The sequence below is a fragment of the Spermophilus citellus genome (genome assembly GCF_964194105.1).
Source record: "Spermophilus citellus genome assembly, chromosome: X".
Classification (NCBI taxonomy): domain Eukaryota; kingdom Metazoa; phylum Chordata; class Mammalia; order Rodentia; family Sciuridae; genus Spermophilus; species Spermophilus citellus.
In genome coordinates, this window is record NC_138190.1 from 71,971,952 (window position 1) to 71,977,951 (window position 6,000).

Sequence of the window (6,000 nt, forward strand, 5' to 3'; positions counted from 1 at the left end):
GGAAGATGTTCCAGGCAGAGGAATCAGCGGTGCAGGTCTGGAGATGAGCAGGAGGCAGTCATTTTGTGAGATGGGACTGTTGCCAGCTACACAGGCAGTGGCAAGAGATAAGACTGAGGAAGATACCAGAAGTCAGAGTCCATAATGGGGAGCTTGGATGTTACCTGCAGGACAGCAGGAAGCTGCCAATGGTCAGTGACATGGAGCATGCAATTAGGAGGCACCGTGATATTCCAGGCAAGTGACAAAAGATGATAGTGGCCCAGTGGTGGCAGTGCTGACATGGAGGAGGGGTTGGACTTGAGAAATAGGAAGCAGGGAAAAAACATTGCACTAGGGAACTGATGAGCTGGAGAACCTGGGTCAGGAGGGGGAAAAGGCCAAGCTGGGTTGAGACCATGTGACTTTGAGGTGCTGATGTGACATCCAAGAGGGGGGATGCCCAGCAGTCATGTAGACTTTTGAGTGCTAACACATCCCTCCAGTAGCTCAGTCCTATTTATCTTTGTATTCTCTTTCTTTTCATCATTTCTTTGCCCTCCCCATCATGGCCACCAAGTCTCTTTATTTAGGCTTCTTCCCTCTTCTTTCTGAGGTCTGTCCACCTCCTGACCATTATGTTATTCTCCCATCCATCACAGGTGAAGATCTCTAAGTACCTGAGTACAACTGCATGAAGATGCTCCTTAACTTACAGTGGGGTTCTGTCCTGATAAACCCATCCTAGAGGAAAACATCATAAGTTGAAAAGGCACTTAATACACATAAACTACTGAGCATCATGGCTCAGCCTGGTCTACCTAAAACAGGCATGCAACACTTATATTAGCCTACATCTGAACAAAATCATCTGACACAAGAGTACTTGCCTAGCATGCATGAGGCCCTGGGTTCCATCCCCAGCACTGCATGACAAAACAAAATCATGCAACAGCAAGCCTATTTGATAATAAAATGTTATAATAAATTGTTATGAATTTGATGATAAAGGTGTCATGTAACTCATTGAATACAGTATTGAAAGTGAAAACAGAAAGTTTGTATGGGTAAGCTTTCACAACATGATAGAGTCAAACCGTCATAAGTTGAACCATCCTAAATTGGGGACCATCTGAAACATCAAAAAATACTTGCTTCCTAGCTGGGTGCTGTGGCACATGCCTGTAATCCCAGAAGTTTGGGATGCTGAGGCAGGAGGATTTCAAGTTCAAAGCCAGCTTCAGCAACTTAGTGAGATGCTAAGCAACTCAGGGAGACCCTGTCTCTAAATAAATAATCTGAGTGCATGCTAAATGTAGAGATTAGATGTCTCTAAATAAAATGGAAATAGGGCTGGGGATGTGGCTATATATATATATATATATATATATATATATATATATATATATTCTCTTCCTGTCAATTTCTTCCCTATTGTGAATATTGTGAATTTTTAAAGCCATTAAATAGAAGTACCCTTAGAATGTAACACCCTGAGAGGGGAGTGAGTTGCCAAGGTCACAGTTTGAGGTAATAGCTGACAGGGAATTATACCATGGATTTTCTGACTTCCAGGCTGGGCTCAAACACATACAGTGGGTTCTTACTACCCCAAAAGGGGTGCTTGAGATGTTGAGCAGATGGAGAGGGTGGTCACCTGTGGGGAAGACCCAACCCCTTCAGTGCAGTCATTGTACAGCTGCCTCTGATTTTCCTGCTTCGAGATCAGGGTTGTATTGGGCTGACCTCTGCTCCCTGTGCATTCTCACAGAGGCAATTATCGCCTCACAAGTGGTAAATCAATCATGTTTCCACCTTCCCTGGAAGCCCTGGGGAGGAGAATAGAGATAGGTGCCTTCCACTCCAATGACCTTCCACTCAAGCATAGATATGGCTGCCTTATCAGCCTGCCTAGAGATTATCCTGGGATGACAGTCTTCTTCAAACAGTGCCTGCTGGTAACTGGGAACCCTATGGAGAGCAATAAAGGTTAATTACCCATAAGAACCAGAGTCCATATCCTATAGACCCTCCATAGGGAAAAAGTATCACAAGGACTCTCTCAGGTCCCCAACTTGTTGGATGCCATCTCTGAGGCATAAAATCTCTGCTAGGATTCACCCAACTAGTGCCGAATCTCCCATAATGACAACAGGCATAGGAAACTTGGGTCAAATTTCTCCTCCACTATTTACCAGCTGTGTGATCTCAGGCAAGTTACTTAACCTCTCTGAACCCCTATTACCAATTATGTGAAATAGAAGTAATTAGTATCTACCTCACTGTGATGGAGCATCCTTAAAAAGAGTGTGAAGGTGAAAGTGTTGTATAAATTGTAAGCCACCGTACAAGTGAAAGTTTTATTTTTTAAATAAATTTTTAGTTGTCGATGGATCTTTAGTTGATTTATATATATATGTATATATATGTATATATATATATATATATATATGTATATATAAAGGGAGAGAGAATTTTTAATATTCATTTTTTAGTTTTCAGTTCGCACAACATCTTTTATTTTTTATTTTTATGTGGTGCTGAGGATCGAACCCAGCGCCCCACGCATGCCAGCCGAGCACGCTACCTTTTGAGCCACATCTCCAGCCCTACTTATATATTTTTATGCGGTGCTGAGGATCAGACCCAGTACCTCACAAATACTAGGCAAGCTGTCTACCAGTGAGCCACAACCCCAGCCCTGGCCTGGGAGTTTTATTTATTATTTTTGGTACTGGGGATTGAACCCAGGGGCACTTTACAACCAAATTTCATCCCCAGCCCTTTTATTTATTTTTCTATAATTTTGAAATAGGGTCTCACTAACTTGCTGAGGCTGCCTTCAAATTTAAAATCCTCCTGCTCCAGCCTCCAGAGTCACTGGGAGTACAAGTGTGCATCACTATGTCCGGTTGGGAGGAAGGTTTTTGGTTTTTTTTTTTTCATTTTTTTTTTTTGTTTGGTTTGGTTTGGTTTGGTACCAGAGATTGAATGGGGGCACCTTAACATTGAGCCACATCCCCAGCCCTTTTTTTTATTATTTTGAGACAGAATCTCACTGACTTGCTTAGGGCCTTGTTAAGTTGCTGAGGCTAATTTTGAGCTTTCGATCCTCCTGCTTCAGCCTCCTGAGCCAATGGGATTACAGATATGCCCACCGCACTGGGTGGGAGGAACTTTTATTGGCAGAAATTCTTCCTACTGCCTGACCAGCAGTCTTGCTTTCACCATGGACTTACCATACCCTCTTGAAGTCCCTATTGTTTGAAGTGGGAGATAGTGTCCTCCAAACACTTAACTGTAACCCTGAATCTTATGAAGCCTCCCCACTATCTTCTAACTTAAACACAGAAACTCAGGGGGACATAGTCTGACATCAGACCTCTGCCAGGTTGTCATAGGCAGATGCTGTAGATAAGATCTGAGCAGCCCTTTTGCTAATATGAGAGACCTCCAACTCTGTAAAGCAACCTCAGAAATCTCTATATTTAGCATGCACCCAGATGATTTCAATGAGGCGTTCCTCAGACCAGACTTTGAGAATACCATCCCAATTCATCTACATGGCTGGGGACAGGAGGCTTCCTGCATTCTTTGCAATTTAACACAAGCCAATACCTTATCCCAAATGGTGGCAGTAGGTACAGTGGGAATGACAGGTGGGAGTGACATTTGGGATCCAGCCTGTCCACCTCTCAGATGGTACCTCATGTGGGTGACCACAGGGGTCCCTAAGGTACAGAGCCATGCCCATCTGCTAATGTTTGAGCCAAGTGAGCTTTGTTTGCCCACAGTCTCTGCTACAGTCCTGCCTGGAGTTGGAGGTGGGTGAGCAAATCCATGGCCACAGAGGGAAATACAGATCATGGAGAGGCAAGCGGCCAAGGTTCAGGAGTCTGAGATGAATCCACACAGTGCTTGGTGGAGGAAGACAGCAGGGGCAATCTTTCAAAAAGAACTAAGGAGAGAGCTGGGGATGTAGCTCAGTGGCAGAGTCTGTGCCTAGCACCTGCAAGGCCCTGGGTTCAATCCCCAGGACTGCAATAATAATACAATAACAACAACAACCATAACTTAACAAGAAAGAAAGGGGATGGAGCCACTGAGAGAAATGCTCAGAGGGGATGTGAGCCCAGGAAGCATGCTCAACGAGGAGACTTTCAAGGGAATCTCTCAGGATCAGACTCTGGTAATAGGCTCCATGGGGAGAGGGGATAATATGTGTTGCCGCAATCTGGCTGGGCACAATTCAGGAGCCACTTGTCAAAAGAAACGAACTTTATTTTTAGAACCACACACACACTAAACCACACAGCTCCTCAGGAAAAACCTTCAGAGCCCAACTGCCACCACTGGCTTCCCACAAGCCTCTCAACCTCCCCCACTCCTCCTGCTCTTGAGGCCGATTGGCTGGGTCGTGTGGGCGGAGCCAAAAAAAGTCCCCCAATGAGCAGTTCCGTGGTCTGAAAGGGCGAGGAAACAGCCCAATGAGCATCACCACAGAGGAGCCAATCAGTTGGCAGCTAGAAGTTTGCTGGGGCCGCTGTGAGCCAATCATCAGCTGGCAGCTGGAAGTTTGCTGGCAGCTGGAAGTTTGCTGGGGCCCCTTTGGCTGTGGCTCTCAACAATGTGTTTTAGCTAGTTTTTCATCTTTGGGACTAAAAGATGTGACAAGAATCACATAGAGGAGGAAAAGTTTATTTGGGGCTCCTGGTTTCAGAGGTCTCAGTCCATAGATGGCCGACTCCATTCCTCTAGGTCTGAGATGAGGCAGAACATCATGGCAGAAGGGTGTGGTGGAGGAAAGCAGCTCAGGGCAAGGAAACAAGGAAAAAACTTTCCTCACTATGGATAAAAGAAAAATTCAAAAGGCACATCCCCAGTGACGAGCTTCTCCAGCCACACCCTACCTGCCTACAGTTACTACCCAGTTACTCCATATAAGTGGATTAATCTACTGACTAGGTCTCAACTCTCATAATCTAATCATCTCACCTCTGAATGGTCTCACATCATCTCACACATGAGATCTTGGGGCATGCCTCCTAACTAAAACATAACAATGATTTCCATGTAGCTTGAAAGTAAGGTCACGCAGTTTCTTCTTACAATGACTCTATTGGTGACAGCAGAATCTAGTGTTTTGCATGGTGTTGGTACCAGCAGATGCACATCAGATGATGGGGCAGGCAGCTCAGGTTTGAGCCCCACCCCTATTATAGATGCACTGGGGTTGGGGAGACAGATGAGATTGGCAAATGGGTTTCAGCTCCAACTTTGGAACCAGTGCTGAGATCCCAAGAAACAACTTGGCAAGGATTCTGCACAGAAAAGCCACGTGCAACATGAAGATAGAACCTGAAAATTTTAAAATCTCTCTCTGCCCTAAGTGTATATTTCTTATACATTTCTTGTGTGGGTGGCAGAGTCCTGGCCTGGTTTTGGTGCTGGGGATTGAACCCATGGGTGCTCTACCACTGAGCTACATCCGCAGCCCTGTTTATTTTTATTTATGTGTTTATTTTTATTTTGAGATAAGGTCTTGCTAAGTTGCTGTGCTGTTGGGCTTCTCAGCCTGTAGGACTATGAACTAAAACAAACCTCTTTACTTTATAAATTATGCAGCGTCGGGTATTCTGTTATAACAACAGAACACAGACTAATACATGCTGAGGACTTCCTGATACCAAAGGTGTCAGCTGGACTGCCCCCATGGGCCCAAAGGCCCTGATGCAGGCCCATTCTGTATATACTAGGTCAGAAGCCAACTCTTAGCAAATCTCAGGACCTAGGATCCCTGTCCCTGCCCACTCACTCATTCCTTCCTCATATGACAGAAAAAAATGCCATGCAGTGAAGGAGCCCTTGGCCTGGAGGCCTGCTGTGCCCTTTGCTTGCTGGGTCACCTTGAATGGTAATAATAGTGAATACCTTTCCTTGAAGCCTTTTTTTAAAAACATATTAGCTCGGGCTGGGGATGTGGCTCAAGCGGTAGCGCGCTCGTCTGGCATGCGTGCGGCC